The sequence below is a fragment of the Silene latifolia genome, chromosome Y, assembly GCF_048544455.1.
Source record: "Silene latifolia isolate original U9 population chromosome Y, ASM4854445v1, whole genome shotgun sequence".
Taxonomy (NCBI): domain Eukaryota; kingdom Viridiplantae; phylum Streptophyta; class Magnoliopsida; order Caryophyllales; family Caryophyllaceae; genus Silene; species Silene latifolia.
This window is the reverse complement of record NC_133538.1, coordinates 207,231,075-207,253,194: the sequence shown is the minus strand read 5'-3', so window position 1 is coordinate 207,253,194 and position 22,120 is coordinate 207,231,075. Positions and strand designations below refer to the sequence as shown.

The following is a 22,120-nucleotide window of genomic DNA, read 5'->3' as shown; positions in this document are numbered from 1 at the left end:
GCAACAAAAGCATGTGGATTCAATTTGTACATGTTCGATACTTTTGAACTTGTCAAGATTCTTCTTAGCATAAGAATATTCATTCAACGCTAATATTCTCTTAGAACTATTTTTGTAGGTCTGGATACATTAGAGATGTATTATTCTTCTCCTAAGTCTTCCATCATTCAAAATGATCAATATGTCCTTTTCATATAAGACTAGTAACACCACATAACTCCCACTAAACTCCATGTATAAACAGAACTACTCGACAATTCGAGAAAGGTTTATCACATGATCCAAACATACAATTCAACTACTTGACTTCTACTTAAGACCTTTTCTTAAGTTTTCATCCTACCTTAGGATAGTTGCGATTTTCAAAACTCATGCAAGATGATTTTAAAATCCAACTATTACAAAATCCGAATTCAACGAAGCGTTGCAATTATTATAAACCTCTTACCACCAATCAACCAAGCTAAATAAACATTTTCATGTTTATGCTAATTTCGGACTTTTGCGGAGTTGAAACTAGATAAAGTATCGTAATAAGTTATAGGCTTGTTACTTTCAAAAATAACATGACTCCTGTCAACTTTAGATTTCAAAGAAATAATTACTGATTTTGACCAAGAAGGGACATCTTCCTACGTCTTATTCTCAGTTTGTGGCTCTTGAACATTTTCTCCCACTCTGTCTTTAAGAAATACTCCTCATTTCTTTAATAGACAGCATCATGAGCCACAAACCCTTTGTTCTCATGATCATGTAGGAAGAGAGAACACATGTTTACTATCAAATTAAGCTAAAATTTAGGTACCATGCCTAACCATATCTCATATGAAAAGTTGATGATTGCTTTAATCATGTTTTATTTTAGTGGAAAATTTAAATGCCAGACAAATTTTATAACAGAAACTACCTCCAACTATAATGTAAAGATTCAATCATATCGTAATGAAAGTGAACTTGTGATACCATATCACACTCTTTTTGGTGCAGATAAAAGTCATCACTTTATAGTTTTCTATTTTAACAAAGTACTAATACTTTGGTTTTATAATCTGTAGGTTTTGATACCTTTTAAACATTCATTGAACTTATTCAAAGAATTTCTCTTCTTACCTCATTAAGTGGATACCTAGTATCTACCTAGTTTGTTGGTAAAAGAGATGAAGAAGTAATAACCGTTTGAAATTTTATTCGACCATACACTTCAAAGTGTAGATTGGGCGAATATCTTGCTCTATTCATAATCCTTTTTCAGAAAAAGTCATGAATTAACTTGCTTTGAAAACAATATTCGCATACACAAAATGATTACCAATCAAATGGTTCGGGAGACTAGTCAAAACTAGTTTCTAAATTTGATTTTCAATCGAGAATTGAGAAAGGGTTGGGGTCACCAACTTGAGTCTTGTATATATGACATTTTATTTCTAGTTTGAATATAATTACCTTGATTTGTATGGTCTCACCAAAAACTTAATCGTGGTATGTTAGGGCACAACGCTTGTTTTAATTGCATAATAGAGAAACCCTTTTGCGTTTTTCTTCAAAAACTTGAATTATATTCTTATTTAGAGTTAGTGTACATCATAACAATTATTATGGTACATATCTAAATACAAAACTAAAATGAGTACACTACAACATTCATATGTTCATGGATGAAATGACAATACCCTAGTTCTATTCATACAAATTTCTGAACTTATTCTTGCTAGTCATCACATGATAATGCCAAATATGATGAAATCCATAAATTTGTATAAAATACTCATGATGTGGTATTTGGCAATAATGCAATGTCAATTGATACTGTCGTTTCTGTACCAAAAATAAAACGTAAATATACTAACGGAAGCTAGTGATAAGTAGGTCGATATCCATAGGGAGGCAAGGTATCTGTTTGAAAGTCCGTCTATCTATGTCACAAATGGGGGGTTTTAGTTTGGTTTTCTAAACTACTAAAGGTTTAAGGGAAAGAGAAGTAAAGTAAGAGAAGTAAAGCGAGAAAAAAGTGATAAAAGTGATCAAATAAGAGAGAGTATGTCAGGATTGTGGTTCACCATGTTAGTCTATCGACTCAGTTGTAAATAGCCTAGACAATCTACTGTGAGAAGGGCATGTAAAAGGTCCTTCCGGTCCGCTTTCCACCCTAGAATTCCACTAACTTAACTTCTGTCCACATTAGGGTAGTCTACTGTTCATTGCAGATCTGTTTATTCCAATCTTCCGATCCAGGAACAAAGTTAACCAGATTAATGTAATTTAGAAGCGTGCACTCAACTAAATTGGTGTTACAGTTATATTGCTATGGGGACAGATTCTCACATGTAAATTATCTAGTCTATTCGCTACATCGTCACAATCCTACCATGGATTTCCTAGTCCTAACATAAAGAGAATTAGCTACTCATGTTTTTAATGTAATTAACAATAACAACAAAAGACATACTAATTAAGACGTAATTAAAGAATAGCAAACAAACATAAATAAGACAAGGACAAAAGTAGTAATGAAAGAACAAGAAATTAATGTAAACAAAGTATTGAGATTAAGGAGAAGAGAATGATTACAATCTTAAAGAATCCGGCGTAGAGAACAATCCAAAAGCAAGGTACGAGATTAAGCAGTAAAGTAGTTCAGAGATTAAGAGAAGTAAAGAGTGGTAAAGAGTTGTAAAGTATGTTTATTAACCTAATTACGACTCCCTTATATAGGGGAGCGTAAAACTTAACAAAATAACTTATCACGGGCTTAATTAAACCCGTGTATCATAGCAAACCCCTCGATCGAGCACTTTCAGATCACTCGATCGAGGTCTTCTCCAGCAAATGTACTCAATCGACCACTTTAGGCTCTCGATCGAGTAACTCCCAATAAGCACATTTCGAACGAGTAAGAGGAACCACTCGATCGACACATAATTCAACTCGATCGAGTGGAAATCCTACGCATCAGCCTCAAATATGTCCTTGGCAGCTTCATAGACCTTCTTCACACACCCCGCGACACGACTCCTGTTCTAATACTTCCGTCTCCTTACAATGCATGCTAAATGGGACAAATAAAGGTCGATTCCGCTACTACCAGGTCCATTTCTACAATTAAGGCAAAACAAACCAAAGTAGCCAATTCGGGGCATTTTTCAATACATAACGATACAAAAAGACATAGAAATGCGTGCAATAAAAGGCTAAAAAGTCTATATAAATTGCACGTATCAAATCTCCCCAAACCGAACCTTTACTCGTCCTCGAGTAAACTAAATGCAACTTAATGGAAAAGAAAAGAAAACTCGGAGCTAGCTATAACTTGTCTACTTGAACCAATTTAAAGCAAACAAAAATTAACAGTCATAGCTACAACAGTCAATACGCAACCGAGTTATATGATGTCCATCAATAAAGCTGGCCTATCGACCTTGCAAGACCAACAAATTCGGACTTTCACGGGTCACTCTTCTCTCATGAAGCAAAGGGTGAACATATAAATGTAAGAGAGAAAGAAAAGTAGCCGCTCACCTAAACTGCGACCTATATAACATGCATGCAACAAAAATGATAGACGATTCAAGTACCATACATACATTCCAACCAACAATGTCCGTCACAGCCGAGGGCTTACAAATGACGTGGGAAAGTGAGGTTACAGGTGAGAAAAGACAAAATAGATTATAGAAATGTGGACGTAAAGCGTCAAGCTAGCACCTAACAGGACCATATAAGACCATTCGATTCTCAGCTGACTAGAAAATAAAGCACAAGTACCCTTCATTGGCACACAATTCACTATCCAAAATAATATCTCCTCAAAAAGATATAAATAAGGACAAAGGAGTAAACCGTCACAAACTTCCCTTTTTTAATACGTCTCATTTCTATTTCAAACTCAAACTTCATTTTTTTCTTTTCTTTCTTTTTCTTCTGATTCCACGTGTATTTCAATTTTCTTTTTCATTTTTTTTTCTTTTTTTTCACACGTTTCCTTTCCTTCTTTTCCTCATTCTTCATTTCTACCAACTCCATACAAGTGAAACTGAGCCAAACTGCAACAATGAATAATATACCGCAAAAGTCACACTAAACTAGCTTGACTGGCAGGCTAAATTTTGGGTGTAGCTAATGGGTCAAGAAGGCTATATTTAACTAAAGTGGAGCTAAATGGGTGAAAATGAAAGAAAGAGAAATTTGCAAACGCCTCTCTGCATGTGGCAGCGACCACAAACCCGAATGTATGCAATTGACAAGAAATCGAATTTCATAAATGTGCAAAAGTGATAAAGATGTTATGCAAGGAGTACTACTCTCAATTCCTAACGAACTGGTCATGAATGTCACCAGTTATATGACACTAAAACTCAGAAATTGTAAAGTAGGTTGCCAATTTATCAGGTCAAGTCTACACAGTCAGCTATATTTTTGACATTAACTCGTAGATATGCGCAAGACTAAACTAATAACTGTCAATTAGATGCAAGGCTCAAGTAAAAATGACAAGTTAAAGGGCAATATTATCACGGAAATCTACCGTTCCGACTCAACCTATATCAAAATGAAACGTGAATATTTTGAATTTTTTGAAATTTTCTAATAATTTTTTTTTTGAATTTTCTAATGTTTTTTTATGAAATAAATAAATACAAATGCAAACAAAAAGTAAACGTGAATGCAAAAACAATGCAAAATGCAGACTTAAAGGATGCAATACCCTCCCCAAACCAAAACGGACAACGCCCTCGTTGTCCTCCAGCATACACCAGCAGATATATAAAGGGAAAGGGGTATATACAGCCAATAAATGAATGGAAAACATAAAATAAAAAGGAGACGAAAATAAATAAAAGAGCAAGAATGTACATACAAAATGACGAACTTCCCCAAACCAACCAGAAAACCGGGGAAGTGAGTAGACCAATAGCTACTCGTCACCCTCCTCCTCCTCCTCTACCATCACGAAGTCGGGATCCTGCTCCTGCTCCCTCCTCCTCCCTTCCTCGGCCTGTACTCTCTCCTCCTCCTCCTCCTCAGCGGTGTCTGCCTCACTGGCTGGCTGTGGGTACCCCTCCGCCGGGTACCGGTAGAAAGACGGGTGCGGCCAGCCCTCAGGAATAGGACGTCCTCTCCTCATTTGATGCTCGTATAAAGGGAACAAAGCAAGTGCAATGTCCCGCTCCATACGAGCCTGCCTGGTAAGAAGCTCAAGAAGCAGACCGTCGCGGCTGTGTAGTCTCAAGAGTGGGAATAGGGATCGGTGTAGGAGTGGTCGTGGAAGTCTGGCCACCCGTAGACGGTGTGGGTCCCTCTTTGGTCTCAGGTCTCTTCCGCTTCTTAGCAGCGGAAGTAGTGGTAGGTGGAGCAAGTAGAAGGTGGTAAAAGGGCAAAGGTGGAGGTATCCTACCCCTAACAGTAGGCAAAGGGACAAGACGGGGTAGGGTAGTGCAAGGTAAGGTGTCGGACAAGGAACCACAAATCTTCCAAGTCCGCTGGTCAGAACCAAGCAAAAACATAGACAACATGGCAGGAATATCTAGGTACCTATCAGTATCGACGCGTGCCAACTCACGAGGGAAGTCGGGGAAGATAGAACGGGCAAGAAAGGTGGCTATGCCACCACAGACAATGGTGCCCGCCGTCTTCTGCTCCACAGTATGAAAATACTGAGCAGTCAAATAGGCAATGTTAAGCACAAAGGGGCTCTCGTTATCAATGTTCAGATAGCCCCCAAGAATAGACAGCTCAATGTTGTTAACATTGTTGGGTTCTTTACGGCCAAAGATCGTCCCACCAATTAGACGCAAAAAGTAACGGGCGGGGGGAAGGTGGACATGAGCATGTCTGCGCTCCTCAAAAGTTGTATGTGCCAAAGTCCTACAAAAAATATGTAAGACCTTCCTAGGAGGGTCCCAGTCACCGTGGGAGGGAAGACCTAACCTACTACCAAACTCAGCTAGGGCCCAGGTCGTAGTCCGGTTAAACAACCGAAAGGAAACACAAGAACTGCCCTGGTCAGTGGCGTAGGCAGCTGCAGAAAAAATGGAGGAGCTGAAAAAATCGAGGGTCAGCTCCTTATAGGTCGGGGCACTCATAGTAATCAGTCCAGACATCCCCGTCCCGTTCAATATCTCAACTAGAGGCTCGTAAATTCCTAACTTCTCAAGCAATTTTCGACACAGAAATTTAGTCGAAGCAAAGTCACAGCTCTCTAAAGCATAAAAACGAGTATGATGCATAGAGTTAACAAAACGTACCTCGGGGTAGTCGGGGTGCGGGTCAAGAGACTCATCGGCCCGTAAAGTAACTCGGCCAGCAGTGGGAGTGCCTCGTCCGTGACCCCATCCTCCAGTACCTGAAGAAGAAGCCCGTCCAGTAGCGGGGCGAGGTACTAAAGCAGCCTGGTAGGCAGCTGTGACATCTGGTGATGACGCAGCAGGGGTCGTCACCGGAGTAGACACGGTACCAGAAGTAGAAGCGGCAGCTGTACTAGCTGAGACAGAGCTGACAGTGGTGGAAGCAGAGCTAGCAAGAGCAGAAATAGAAGGGGCGACAGTAGTACCAGCAGAGCTAACAGTAGGGGTAGCAGTACTAACAGTCGGAGTGACGGTGGTAACAGCAAGGACCATCGTCTCAGTCGTGGATGGGGCAGCAGTCGAACTAGATGAAGGGAGAGTACTACTATCCATCCTAATCAAGCAAGTAATGGGGAAAGTTAATCAATTAAATAGAAAACTTGAAATCCCCTATTATCAAATGGATTTTCGAACAAAATCGAAAAACCCTAAACCCCAATTACTCAATTAAAGTCAAATTAAAAAAATAATCAACGATAGAGTAAAGGAGAACACTTACTTGATGAAAGACCCACAAAAATAAGCAATCAATCGATAAAAATCCAATCAAAAGACGGATTTTAAGCAAGAAACCCGATGGAACCCTAATCGCCCAAATTAAACGCAATAAAGATGAATTTTAAGGGGGAAATTGAGGGCTTTTGTCGATATATCAGCAAGGAAAATAATGTGGGTAATTGATTTGGTATTAGGGAGAGATTAATGGAGGATTTTGGCAAAAAACGCACACAATATCGTACAAACAAGGAGGAATAAAAATTAGAATGAAAAATAGAGGAAGAAAAGAAAGTATCCCTGTGTGCTATAACCATATTCACTCGATCGAGTGATTTGAAACCACTCGATCGAGGACTCATGTTGTTATTCTGCTCGATCGAACAGATTTCTTCTCGATCGAGTAATCCTCATTTTTGGCATTTCAGTCGAGTGTCTGAAAGCACTAGATCGAACAGTTGTGCAGGGCAATCCTCTCAATCGAGTACAAAAAGTACTCGATCGAGTTGTTTTCTCATGGAACACATCCCAATGTGAATTAATTTCCCCAAACCTGCATAAAAACACGCAAAAACATATCCCGACAATACCAAATCACAGAATTAAGCAGTCTATAGTCGGTTTTTGCTAAACTAATTAATCTAATGTCTAACAGTCTAAAAACGCAATAAAAGTGTCTTAACGGAAATTCAAAATTACAAGTTATTGCAACGGGGCATTCCCCGCTTACTGTACAAAATACTTTAGTAGCCCACAAGAGGGCTTCTGACTGGAGGAGGTCCCTTCAGCATCTCGGACCGTCCTCTTCTATCGCCACGAGTTTGAATTTGAACTAACGGAAGAAGAGTAGTTGACATCCACGTATGCACGAACTTTCTTCTTCCTCTTGTCATTTCCATCAACATTGGCATCCCCATCACTTTTATCGACATTAACTGCACTTCAATCGTTGTCAACTCCAGCATCCACTCTATCTGTACCTGCAGCAAGGAAAACAGAAGAATGGTCCTCCTTTTTGCTCTTAGTCTGAGGCGGAGGGGTTACAATTGCAGCACAGTATTCAATATTTTCAACTAGAGTGTCTGTATGTGACTCAATAGAGGATAGGGCATTGCAAGGTTGAACTTCCATGGGAGCCCTACGAGATTTGGACTGATGAAATATCAGCTCCTCATCTCCTACCTGAAATGTAAGTGTCATTCCCCTGACTGTTGGAGCTTGTGTCCTCCACAAATTAGTGTGATAACTGAAACAAAATTGTTTCAATATTGTTTCATTTTGATTCATTTCAAGGCCAAAAGAAACAGTCCAAGCAATGGTTAACAATTGAAAGTGTTTCATCGCTTTTTGAAGTATTATTCCGGCAGGCCTGACTTCCAATCTCTATATCTCAAGTTCTAACGGTTCAATTCATATGATTTCTATGCCATTGGAAAGATTAAGGTCTTATCTAAATCAGGGATTTGGAATTACCATAATAGCTATTTTATATCTTGAGTTATGGTCGATGCAAACAGACTGCGCATTACTGGACAGCCCATGACCTACGTGCACTAACAGTTCAATAACTCAATATTTACTCAACATATAAGGTTGATTCTTTTTGGAAATGAAAGCTAACTCCCTTAGCTTTCAAATGAGCTATCATGTGCCCTGATATTCATCCTGAACTAAGAGATATGCCTCTTACAAGATGCGACTGAGTTCCTGAGATGTTCTACAACCCGGTTTTGGCTCGTCTTCTGTTTTGGGGTCAAACTCAAAATCCGTCTAGGAAAGCATGGTAATTTTTGTCATGTCTCAACTCTATAATGAATTTTGAGACTTTTTGTGTAGGGACTTTTATTTAAATAAGGATCCAAGCTGAGATGAATTCGCAAGACAAAACCGAGTAACGAGTTTATCGGTTTTCAACAATCGAGCTTAGTTTGCTTCCAATCGGTCCCATCTTTTTATTAATCAAATGAAGACCATCCTAGGATGAATTCCAGCTGCTTGGACCGACCAAAACAGTCCTAGGAGGCTGTTTTCTTTATTTTGAAGAATGAGCTCAAATGTCGCTTTCAAGGAAGGTCCAAAGTGTCACTATCATTCTTACAATTGTGTAAGAGCTTTGGGGGCTGCTCTCAAGGGGCTATATCAGCTGAATATTTAACTAAGGAAGCCTCCAATTGTGTGTTCCTAGGTTAGCTCTTATGTCCCTTTTGTTGTAAGACATTGAGAAGACCATTTGGCTTGTTCTTGTTGGGGTGAGGCTCACGGCTGCCTAGGAGGAGATTTCAGCAACTTTTTCTTGTTTTCTTGCTTGTTTAATGTTAGCCATTAGATGTAATTTGGATGGTTAAGATTAGAAGGACATGGGCTATAAATAAACCAAGTTCCCAAGTGTAATATTCAGATTTGCTTAAGTTAAAAACCAAGTAAGAAACATGAGTTTTCTTCATTAAAATCTCTTCTTTGCTTTGTGCTTGAAGAGCTCCTTTGCTGTGTGCTTGGAGTTTGGTAGTTTACTTGCTTGTGTGCTTTAAACTATCGAGTCTATTCCTATTGCTTTGTGTTCGGGTCTAGACATATCTTCAATCGTCCCTCAAGGACACGCCTAAAATTTCAGTTTGTTTCATGCAAACTTAGGCTCATTTCTTTAGTTTTTCCACTTAAATTATCGAGTGAGACGTTTCACTCCAACTTGGTTATCAGAGCTTTGGTTTAGTTTTGTGAGTTCATTTTCCTAACTACATTTAAAAACACAAAAAAAAAAGAACCCAATGAGTGAAGAGAGTTTATCAAAACTTTGGTTTGTTGTTTGAAAAATCTGTTTTTATTAGTGTTGTCATTCGGTTTTTTTTCCATTGGAAAATCAGTAGCAATGGAGTATGTCCCTCATGTTCCATGCTCAAAGATGAAGCCTTGTGACCTTGGTTCCATCTCCAAGTTCTTAGAAGCACCTATGGTGAAGTTGCAAGCTCTAACAAGAAGGCGTGAACATGATGTGCCTACAAGGAGTGCAACCGGATGTCATAGAGTTCCGAGGGAACCAAAACCTCCTGATTTGTACCAAGGAGAACACCTCCTGCCCTATGAGTGTTCTAAGTCCTCTCCTACCCTTAGAGGAAAAGGTAACACACCATTACTTCCTTCCTTTAATGGTGAAAACAGTAGAGCATTTGTTTCTTGGTTGTTTGATGTTGAATGCTATTTCGAGAACAAGTGTTTTTCTGATAAAGAGAAGTGTAAATTGGTTGTGTCTTGTTTAAAGGGTGTTGCTTTGCTTTGGTATAATACTCTTAATTTTTCAAGGAGAATGGAAGGGAAGGGTATGATAAGTTCTTGGTTTAAACTTGAAAGGAACATGAGACTAAAGTTTCTACCTTGTTCTACCATGGATGATTTGGTGGATGAACTTAAAACCCTAAAACAAAATTCCTTGAGTGTTCATGAGTATGCTAAATTATTTGAGGAACTACATTTTTTGTGTGTCAATGAAGTTAATCCATTCAAAAAAATCAGATTTTTTCTTGGCTTGAAATCTGAAATTGCTCGAAAAATTAACTTAGAAATGGCGCATTCATATGGGGAATTGCTTGGGTTGGCTTTGTATGTTGAGGAGGGCTTAGCAAGGCCTAAAAACCATGAGGTCTTAGCTAAAGGGGTTAGTTTAGAGGTAGCCAAAACAGATGGGAAAGAGGAGAGTTTAGACCAAGGAGTTGTGCCAAGCTTGAACATTACTTGTCCTAAGTGTAAATCCCTTGAGCCAAAAGTCATTAGCATTTGTGGTGAGATGATTAACCCATGTAGTGCTACATTTGAGAGTCCATGTTTTGAAACTAAAACCCTCTTAAACCCAACATATAAGCCTACTAGTGAGGAGGAGAATAGCCATATCCTCTCCCATGTGACCATCAATGAACAAGCAACTAATTTGGAGCCGAGAGATGTGATTGTCGATCAAGGACTACTTGACCTTCAAACCGTAGGGATTGGACAGTCCGTGGGTATGTTCAATGGTGGCATTTGTTGGGATTCAATCAAGGATCCGGATGAAGCAAGAGGAGAGTCTCTATTTGATGGTAATACTCACTTCCGACCTAACCAAGAAACTTTGAGCTTTATTCCAAGGAGGCTAAGAGGTATTTGGGTGAGTGAGCAAAATGAAGTTTGGAATGGCACGACACCTCTCTTTCTATTCACCATTCTAGTCTATGATCCGGGAGGAAGTCATGAGAGCCATCTCTTGAAGTGTGCTAGGTGCTTTGATAAGGGCAGGTGATTTATCCAAGGCACTAAATGGATTTGTCCAAGGCAATTAGTATAAATGGTCACTGCCTTGGACAACTGATTGCCTTGGACAAATCCATTTAGTGCCTTGGATAAATCACTTCCCTTTGATAAGTGGTAAGACAAAAGTCTTGGCAACAAGTCTCTTTAATTTAAACCAACAGAATTTGAGGACAAATTCTTTTCAAGAAAGGGAGTTTGAAACAAAATTGTTTCAATATTGTTTCATTTTGATTCATTTCAAGGCCAAAAGAAATAGTCCAAGGAATGGTTAACAATTGAAAGTGTTTCATCGCTTTTTGAAGTATTATTCCGGCAGGCCTGACTTCCAATCACTATATCTCAAGTTCTAACGGTTCAATTCATATGATTCCTATGCCATTGGAAAGATTAAGGTCTTATCTAAATCAGGGATTTGGAATTACCATCATAGCTGTTTTATATCTTGAGTTATGGTCGATGCAAACAGACTGCGCATTACTGGACAGCCCATGACCTACGTGCACTAACAGTTCAATAACTCAAGATTTACTCAACATATAAGGTTGATTCTTTTTGGAGGTGAAAGATAACTCCCTTAGCTTTCAAATGAGCTATCATGTGCCCTGATATTCATCCTGAGATAAGAGATATGCCTCTTACAAGATGCGACTGAGTTCCTGAGATGTTCTACAACCCGGTTTTGGCTCGTCTTCTGTTTTGGGGTCAAACTCAAAATCCGTCTAGGAAAGCATGGTAATTTTTGTCATGTCTCAACTCTATAATGAATTTTGAGACTTTTTGTGTAGGGACTTTTATTTAAATAAGGATCCAAGCTGAGATGAATTCGCAAGACAAAACCGAGTAACGAGTTTGTCGGTTTTCAACAATCGAGCTTAGTTTGCTTCCAATCGGTCCCATCTTTTTATTAATCAAATGAAGGCCATCCTAGGATGAATTCCAGCTGCTTGGACCGACCAAAACAGTCCTAGGAGGCTGTTTTCTTTATTTTGAAGAATGAGCTCAAATGTCGCTTTCAAGGAAGGTCCAAAGTGTCACTATCATTCTTACAATTGTGTAAGAGCTTTGGGGGCTGCTCTCAAGGGGCTATATCAGCTGAATATTTAACTAAGGAAGCCTCCAATTGTGTGTTCCTAGGTTAGCTCTTATGTCCCTTTTGTTGTAAGACATTGAGAAGACCATTTGGCTTGTTCTTGTTGGGGTGAGGCTCACGGCTGCCTAGGAGGAGATTTCAGCAACTTTTTCTTGTTTTCTTGCTTGTTTAATGTTAGCCATTAGATGTAATTTGGATTGTTAAGATTAGAAGGACTTGGGCTATAAATAAACCAAGTTCCCAAGTGTAATATTCAGATTTGCTTAAGTTAAAAACAAAGTAAGAAACATGAGTTTTCTTCATTAAAATCTCTTCTTTGCTTTGTGCTTGAAGAGCTCCTTTGCTGTGTGCTTGGAGTTTGGTAGTTTACTTGCTTGTGTGCTTTAAACTATCGAGTCTATTCCTATTGCTTTGTGTTCGGGTCTAGACATATCCTCAATCGTCCCTCAAGGACACGCCTAAAATTTCAGTTTGTTTCATGCAAACTTAGGCTCATTTCTTTAGTTTTTCCACTTAAATTATCGAGTGAGACGTTTCACTCCAATAATATTTGTAAATCTCTTACAGGTTCACAAGGGTATACTTCGTATATTTAATCAGTTGATTAACGTTTACCTAATAACGGTTGGCTTGCTAGAAAGTTTGACGTTATTATCATACAGATGGCGGTGATCAACTGGTCCCTAAAGGTCACACTTATAGGATGTGTTTGAGAGATGTGGTTATAGAAATATAATCACATTGATGCCTAATATGACTAAACAGTTAGTCAATGTGTTGATGAGACAATTATTTAATGAAGATTAAATAATATTAGTTGAGACGAATTAACTGTGAATTCGTAAATTAAATATAATAAGTTATATTTAATTAAATGTATGTAATGTTACCTTGGACGAATTAATCTGTTAATTCGTAATTAGATGTAATCGGTTATATTTAATATCAACAAGTTGAATCTGTCATAGTGGTAATAGTGAGGGTACACAAACCAAGAGGTCATGGGTTCGATCCTCACTAGATGACAATTTAACACATTTTATACATTTTTGGAATAACCAAAAATAAGGAAACAATACTCGTTATTTCGGTTATGGGCCGAGAAAAATAGAAAAGAAAAGCCTACCCTAATTCATTCCTATACACGGTTTATAGGTGAGTGAGGGAGAGGATTTTCTTACCTAATTCATTTTTCATTTTTGCCTCCTCTCTCATCGGAAAAACACAAAGAAAACCTAAAAATTATTTTAATTTTTGGATCGATTCTAGCAAAATCAAGGGCATTTCTCGGAGCATCTTGGGTGCAACTGATAGGAAAATATCTATTTTGATATTGTTCTTAGGCCGTATTTGCTAGGACCGAAGGTTAATTCTGAATCCTTTACTTTTGTTTATGTATTTTAATTTATGACTAGTGATCGTCATCATTAAATTCGTTATAATCCTTCATTTTAAGTGAAGTATACAGATAATTTCCCACAAGTGGTATCAGAGCAAAGGCCACGAATTTTAATTTTGATGATTTTCATAAAAATTGTATGTAAACTTTTAGGGTTTTCGAAAAAAAATTTAGGGCACGGCTGTTTTTTTTTGTTAATGCCGATTGAAAAAAAAATGTTTGCAGCCGGTGTTTGTTCTTTTTTATGCGAGATTTCCATTTTTATTTCATAATGTTGTTTTAGTCAGTTAAAATTATCTATATGAAGAATTGGTAGATGTTTGATTTGATGCAGATTAAGTTAAAACATAAATGGAATCGTCATGTTTGATTTAATGCAGATTAAGTTGAAATTAAAAAGGCATTAGGGTCCTAATTTAAAAACCGTGAAATTTTTTTTTGCTATTTCTGTACTATTCACTGATGAACAGTATTAAAAAAAATGTGCTGTTTTTTTTTGCTGAAAAACCGATTAAAGTTTTTTCGCGGTTGTTTTGTTTATGCCGTTTTGGAAAAGCATCCGAAAAAAAAAAAAAATTTGTTGTTACTGTTCACGTGCTACATTCACAGGATTAATTTTAAAAAAAAATTTGTTTCGGTTTTTACAGATAAAACCGTGTATAAAATAAGAAACATGCTTGTTTTGTTTTTCTTTGTTTATGCTTAGAGACCAAATAAAAAAAAAAAAAAGGATTTTGTTTTTGTTTTGATTTTGGCCAATTAGTTATTGTGAAACGGTTCACAATTAAAAGATACCGAATTATTTTAAAGCAGTTTAAAATTTTGACGGATTGAATTCATATTACAAGTTTAATATGGATTAAGATTGAAATTAATGTGATTAATTGAGGAATTGTCACTTAATTTGATTTAAATAGGTGGTTTGGATAAATTAATCAACATAATTAAGGAATTGTGTCATGTATGTTTAATTTATTTTAGTTGATGCATTATATTTTATTTTTGTTGAATGAATCGATTGAATGAATTTAATTTACGTATTTTTGCAATCAGTTGTAAAACTTAGTGTAGTCAAATTATGTTTTCGTAATGAAGGAAACATAATTTTTAATGTAATTATGAGATCTCGAATCTCCTTTATTTTTCTTTAGTTTTTGGGTTTTGAAATTAGAATGTAATAAATAGGTTTATTATGTAAATTTTATTTATTGTATTTTTCAAAAGAAGACTAAAGATGGAGATTGGAGCTCACTCCCGCTACATGGATCAAGATGGAACATCAAGACAAGCTTCTCGGGTCCAAGGAGGATTCCAAACTTGTATTTATTGTTCATTTTGATAGGATAGGCCACACTAGGACTTTTACTGTTTTTACGTTTTTCATTCTTATTGCTTTTCATTCACATGTTAGTTTATGCATCATATTCCGCCTAAAACCAAACCACCTACTAATAAAATGCATGAAAATTGACTCATATAGGTTGTATGTTAGTTTTCATGGACATACAGATGTCACTGTCTTTAAGCCATCACCTTAGTTTATTCATTATCGCATGCTAGATATTAGTTCACTTAAAATGAATTAAAATAAAGTTGATGGGATCTTCCTCTAAAACGGAAATTGAGATTAGTCTTTATAAGGACAAACAACTATGAATCCCTTCTTCGTCGGTAGGCATAATATGACCCCTTCTACGTTGGGTAATTAGTTGTGTTGACTTAGTTTACCTCAACATCATAGTCCGAAGAGTTTCTCGTGATTATGATGGACTAAATATAGAATTTACAGAAATTTATCGACCAAGAATTCTAACGGTAGAATTAGCTAAAAGTTTAGCTTGTCAATTTACAGAGAATTGAGTCTTGGGATCATTTATATAATTCTTGAGGGAGGTCAATTGTATAAATGTTTTGAGTCTTCGCCTTATGACAGTAGTTCATTAGACTTAAAAATATAAACGATGCACATGCTTATTATTTTTATTCTTCTTCTCGCAGTGTAGAACACGATTATTTTTCATAATACTGTTACAACGAAATGGTTGGAAATAACGCAATCCCAATGCCTAGTGCCACACTTGATCGCGCGTCCTGGCTAAAAGTATTTATGGACCATATGAATCAGTTCACACGTCTGAAAAATGATGGGTCCAACTTTGCGGGCTGGGAGGCGGCACTACGGAATGCTGCCATTGCTGACGGTAAGCTCAAGTACTTAACTGAGCCAATACCGGTCAACCCAGGCCCCAATGCAGAAGTCAACGAGTCACTCGCTTATAGTGACTTCGTTATGGAAGCGGGTGCGATAAAGAACGTACTCATCTTTGCAATGGAAACAAATTTGCAGAGACGCTTCATTGCCCAAAGTGCAAACAAGATTTTCACTACGCTCACTAACGAGTTCTCAAAAGCACCGAGAATCGTTACATATGAGCATACCTGTCGCTTCTTTGATGTGAAACTCCAGAAGGGCCAACTGGTTAGCCCACACATTCTTCACATGATTGAGAATGTCGAGAAGCTAGAGGCACTGAATTGTAAAATCAGTGAGAGCATTGTCATTGACCGAATGCTTCATTCTCTTCACGATGGTTTTGCCCTTTTCAGGGCGAACTACTACATGAATGACTTGAAAAAGAGTCCTCATGAGCTACACTCCCTTCTCGTACAGACCGAGAAGGATATGAAATTGAGTGGGAGCATGAAGCAGGATGTTCTCACGATTTACAACAAGGGTAAAGGTAAGGGCAAGGCTCATGGCGACCTAGCTGTAGGTAAGCCAAAGTTTAAGAAGCCAGGAAACGGTAAGAGTGCGCCTGGTGAGACTAGTGGCTCACAGGGCAAGGCAAAGAGCAAGGGCGGTGACATAGAGCGCCACCATTGTCACAAGACTGGACATTGGAGGAGGAACTGTCCCGTCTACCGTGAGGACATCAAAGCAGGCCGCGTCGTTCCTGTTGGTATGTCATCTTATATTCATATGATTGAGATTAACCATGAAAATTTCGGAACTTGGGTACTTGATACTGGTTGTGGTTCTCATCTGTGTAATCATTTGCAGGGCCTAAAGAACATCATACAATTAAATTGAGATGAACAACTACATTCAAGATCAAACTGGATTATAGAATATGAAGTAGTAATCAGGCATTGACTATTCATATGTGATAATCGCATTTGTCATTCGAGTTTTACTTTAAAACTCTTTTATTATACTTTGTTACATCCAAACGGGTTGTAGAGACAACATTGAACCCCGTTAAAGTGAACCCGGATTAACATGGTATTCGCCCATAGTCACTTGTATGAGGTGATGTCTCGAAGTGACTAGAGTGTGATGCGATTGATGGCAAGTTCAAGTGCCATAGAGTCATGTGAGATGACTAGTCGATCACATAGGCAGACTGTTAAGAACACTTTGTCGGCCAGTGACCGCTTATAGCGTTCTGGCAAATTTATATAGCCTGGTCGTGGCGAGAGCTACTATAATATTCTAATGAGTCGATTCTTTTGACTAAAGATTGTTCGCCTAAGGTGGCACAGTTTCAGATTAACTTTGATTTGTGTTACTACGACCTTCGTAAATGGGGTCAAATGGGCATATTTTGGGTTATGATGGCTGTGGCTAGTCGAAGGGAATAAGTGCGATAGGAATTGTCCACCCCCTTGTCAGGGTTAAAACAATATCTCAGGGCCGCTCGAGGAGTAATGAACTGTAAATGCGTGGCCACGCTCGGAAGGTATCTATGATAGATAAATCCGGTCAATCAGTTATTCTCCAGATCGAGGAAACCACTCTCGATATGATCACTTGCAAGTACGACCCGAAAGACACCTTGCATTGAGTGGGAGATAGTAATAGGACAAGAGAATTGGTGAAGCACACTTGTCAAGGACAAGTGGGAGATTGTTGGGAAATGTGTCCTCAACAATAGTGAGATCACATGATTTAAATATCATTATTTAAATCTCATTACAAGAATACGGAAGGGATGATACATTACATATATATAGTCAACTGGTCCACACATATCGGTAATGATTGGCTGACTAGAGTTTGACATTACTGTCGTGCGACGGTGGTGATCAGTTGATCCCTTGAGGTCACACCTAAAGGACGATTCCCTTAATTGAAAAGGTTAATTAATTGTATGCCGATACAGATTAATTAATTCCTTAAAATTGAACAAATTATTATCATAAGAGAGAAAATGACATCTTATTATAATGTGATTAAATGAGATTTTATTTAGTAATTTAAGAAGTTATATTACTAAAAGTAATCGGTGTTTGCGAAACACGCGAGATGAGAATGATAAGTTAGTTATAATTACAAGATGTTGTGAATTATACTAATTAGTAATTAAATGACCATTTTATGAGAAAGTAATTTTATATTACTAGTCAATTTGTTAAATATGATTTATTTAATTTGTAAATGATATTTAATTTGTTAAATATGCATTTTAAATTAAAACATGACATAAGACATGTCACATGTCACATGACATATAATTGTACAATTGACAAAAATAAAATGGACTCCATATTACACTATAGAAACCGAAATATTGGAGGTAGTATGGGTGAGTGGGTGTTTTGTTTAATGGATAAATAAAACACTATGATTACCTACAATGTAGGGTAGTCTTACACCTATTTTACTTAATAAGAACAAAAGTAAAAAGGAAAGACCATGCATTGGTCTTACACACTCCTCCAACCGGTTTTGTGAGCATGCATAGAGAATTTTATTCCCTTAATTTCATTATCATTCATTTCTAATATATGACATGCAAAAGGTTCATGTATTTTCTCTCTTCTCTCTCTCTTTAATCTTCATCAAAAAGATGAGATTTTAATTCAAATTGTTCATGAAAGATTACTAAAATTATTAATGTAATATATGAGTATTAGTAATCGATTTTAAGGTAAACTACATTACAAACATCTAGTACATGTTAGTTTGTGGGATTAAGGGATAGTTTTGGGTGCTACTAATTGGAGGGCTTCTAATTTGAAGTCATTAATGTTCATCCATTAATGGAAAGCTCAAGAACTAACAAGAAGGAGATCTTGTTGGTGCCCATATGATGACCGAAATTATCATAGTAAGGAACATGATTTATTCTCTTACCTTTTTAGTTTGCATGCATAAGATCTAGAATTTATTTTATGACTAAATAAATTTGAAACATATAAGAATATGTTAAGTAATGAGATATAGATTTCTAACACAAATTAGTGTGATAACATTTGTAAATCTCTTACAGGTTCATAAGGGTATACTTCGTATATTTAATCAGTTGATTAACGTTTACCTAATAACGGTTGGCTTGCTAGAAAGTTTGACGTTATTATCATACAGATGGCGGTGATCAACTGGTCCCTAAAGGTCACACCTATAGGATGTGTTTGAGAGATGTGGTTATAGAAATATAATCACATTGATGCCTAATATGACTAAACATTTAGTCAATGTGTTGATGAGACAATTATTTAATAAAGATTAAATAATATTAGTTGAGACGAATTAACTGTGAATTCGTAAATTAAATATAATAAGTTATATTTAATTAAATGTATGTAATGTTAGCTTGGACGAATTAATCTGTTAATTCGTAATTAAATGTAATCGGTTATATTTAATATCAACAAATTGAATGTGTCATAGTGGTAATAGTGAGGGTACACAAACCAAGAGGTCATGGGTTCGATCCTCACTAGATGGCAATTTAACGCATTTTATACATTTTTGGAATAACCAAAAATAAGGAAAGAATACTCCTTATTTCGGTTATGGGTCGAAAAAAATAGAAAAGAAAAGCCTACCCTAATTCATTCCTATACACGGTTTATAGGTGAGTGAGGGAGAGGATTTTCTAACCTAATTCATTTTTCATTTTTTCCTCATCTCTCATCGGAAAAACACAAAGAAAACCTAAAAATTATTTTAATTTTTGGATCGATTCTAGCAAAATCAAGGGCATTTCTCGGAGCATCTTGGGTGCAACTGATAGGAGAATATCTATTTTGATATTGTTCTTAGGCCGTATTTGCTAGGACCGAAGGTTAATTCTGAATCCTTTACTTTTGTTTATGTATTTTAATTTATGACTAGTGATCGTCATCATTAAATTCGTTATAATCCTTCATTTTAAGGGAAGTATACATATAATTTCCCACACCGACGTCAATCACTGCTCGAGCAGTGAATAAAAATGGTCGCCCTAAAATGATAGGGGTGTGAGTGTCCTCGGGGATGTCAAGTACTACAAAGTCTACGGGGATAAAGAATCTACCGATTTTGACAGGTATGTCCTCTATTTCTCCTAGTGGCCATGAGATACTATGGTCGGCCATCTGAACGTTCATATTAGTACAATTAAATTTGGTCAAACCGAGTCTCTTAGCAAGAGACAAAGGTAAGACGCACACGCTAGCACCTAGATCACATAGCGCGTTATCAATCAAATGGGTTTCTATATGACACGGAATTGAAAAGCTACCTGGGTCTGACTGCCTAGGCGGTGTCTTATTCTGAACTAAGGCAGTACCTACTTCAGTTAAAGCTACCGTTTCATGGTCATTTATATGCCTCTTACGCAATAATATTTCTTTCATGAATTTCATATAAGAGGGTACCTGAGTAAGCAGTTCGGCGAACGGAACGTTGACATGTAGGATTTTCAGGAGCTCGGCAAATTCGTGGAACTGTTGGTTAGCTTTGTTGTTCTGTAATCGCCTTGGAAAAGGCACATTGATAGGAATTTCGAGCCCTTTATTCCTTTCTTCCAATGTCTCAGCGGGTTCAAATTCATTCTTACTCGATCAAACCTTTTTACCTCTCGATCGAGGTCTTTCAGCAAGTTTTTCACTCGATCGAGCATTCTCAGCCTCTCGATCGAGTTCCTTATTATCAGCACTGTTCGATCGAGGTAAAATATCACTCGATCGAACACTTTCCCCAGAATTTTCACTCGATCGAGGACTTTCAGCCACTCAATCGAATCCTTGATTATCCACTTTACTCGATCGACCCTCAGAACCACTCGATCGAGTAATATCACCAGCAGTTCTATTCGAACGACCACCAGAAATCAGTCGATCGAGTATATTCTTCGGATTAAGCATGTTTTTAGCAATTGACGCCTGTTCATCATCCGCAACAACACTCATCGGGTCTGATATGTCCTTAACAGTTGACAATTTGGATCCTTTATAAAAAAGACCAGTTCGCAGGTTAATCAAATCTATGGTCTCATGTGGATTCTTATCAAATTGAGACGGTAAATGACCCCGTTTTCTCGTGGATTGGCTAGCGGCTAACTGAGCTACTTGAGTCTCGAGTGATTTAGTTGATGCCTCTTTTTGTTTGTCACTCATTTGCATCTGCTTAGTCAATGATTGAATCATCGACTTCAATTCAGCCAACTCACTAACTCCACTAGAGGAAGCTCCTTGATACAGCGGTGGAAAGGATGGAGGCTTTTGAAAGCCTTGTTGAGCCTTATGAGGAGGAATGTAGGCTTGCTGCTAGTGCTGTGGAGAAGTAGGATCGAGCACATTCTGACTAGTCCACCTCAAATTGGGATGGACTGCGCTTTGATTATTATAATAGGAACCCCCTCCTTGCCTATATTGCTGAAAGGCAAGGACTTGTTCCTTCTCTGTCAGACAGTCAACAGCAGTATGACCGTCATTACTCCCACATCTCTCAAAAGTAACGGTCTCTTGTCTAGTCAACAAGTGAACCGTCTGTTGATCACCAGCAGCTTGCAATTCGAACTTATCAAAACGGGCATTCATGGCTTCCAGTTGAGCCACAACTGCATTATCAACCGAATGCACTGTTCGAATGCCGTCCCTCGGGTTCACATACTCAGCACAATGGGTCGCCATCTCCTCGATAATACCCCATCCCTTATCATCATCATTATTCTTTTGAAATCGCCAATTAGACGAGGCGTCAAGTATAGCACGGTAGTCATCATACAACCCATTGTAAAACAGGTTGCACAAAAACCACTGATCAAAGCCATGGTGAGGAAGAGACCTCACCAACTTCTTGAAACGACACCAAGCCTCATAAAAATTTTCATCAGGTGCCTGTTTGAAACTTGTAATCTTTCCCCTCAGCTGATTAGAACGTTGTGGAGGAAAGTACCTTTTATAAAAGGCAAGAGCAAGAGTCTCCCAGTTGGTGATACCGGCTGCAGTACGATCAAGATCAGTGAGCCACTCCCTGGCTCCGTTAGTCAATGAAAAAGGAAACAGGACTTCCTTTATTTTGTCTTGGGTCACTTCCTTAGTGGTGGGGATGGTAGAGCAATAATCAGTAAAGACCTCCATGTGTTTTCGCGGATCTTCACCTGCCACACCTTGAAACAGGTTTCTTTCGACCAAATTAATGTAGGACGGTCTAATGTCGAAAGTATTACCATCCTCTATTGCAAGCTTGAAACCCTTTGGAATCGAGGCAGCTGTGGGCTCTGAGTGACTCGCAATGTTAGGCAT

At 37.8% G+C, this 22,120-nt stretch overlaps 1 non-coding gene across 1 annotated transcript; it reads left to right on the top strand.

The window, feature by feature from the left end:
- Positions 1 to 21,638: 21,638 nt before the first annotated feature.
- LOC141635648 (small nucleolar RNA R71) lies at positions 21,639 to 21,745 on the top strand. The gene has a single exon (XR_012540320.1). It is a non-coding gene; the product is annotated as a small nucleolar RNA R71 (small nucleolar RNA).
- Positions 21,746 to 22,120: the final 375 nt, after the last annotated feature.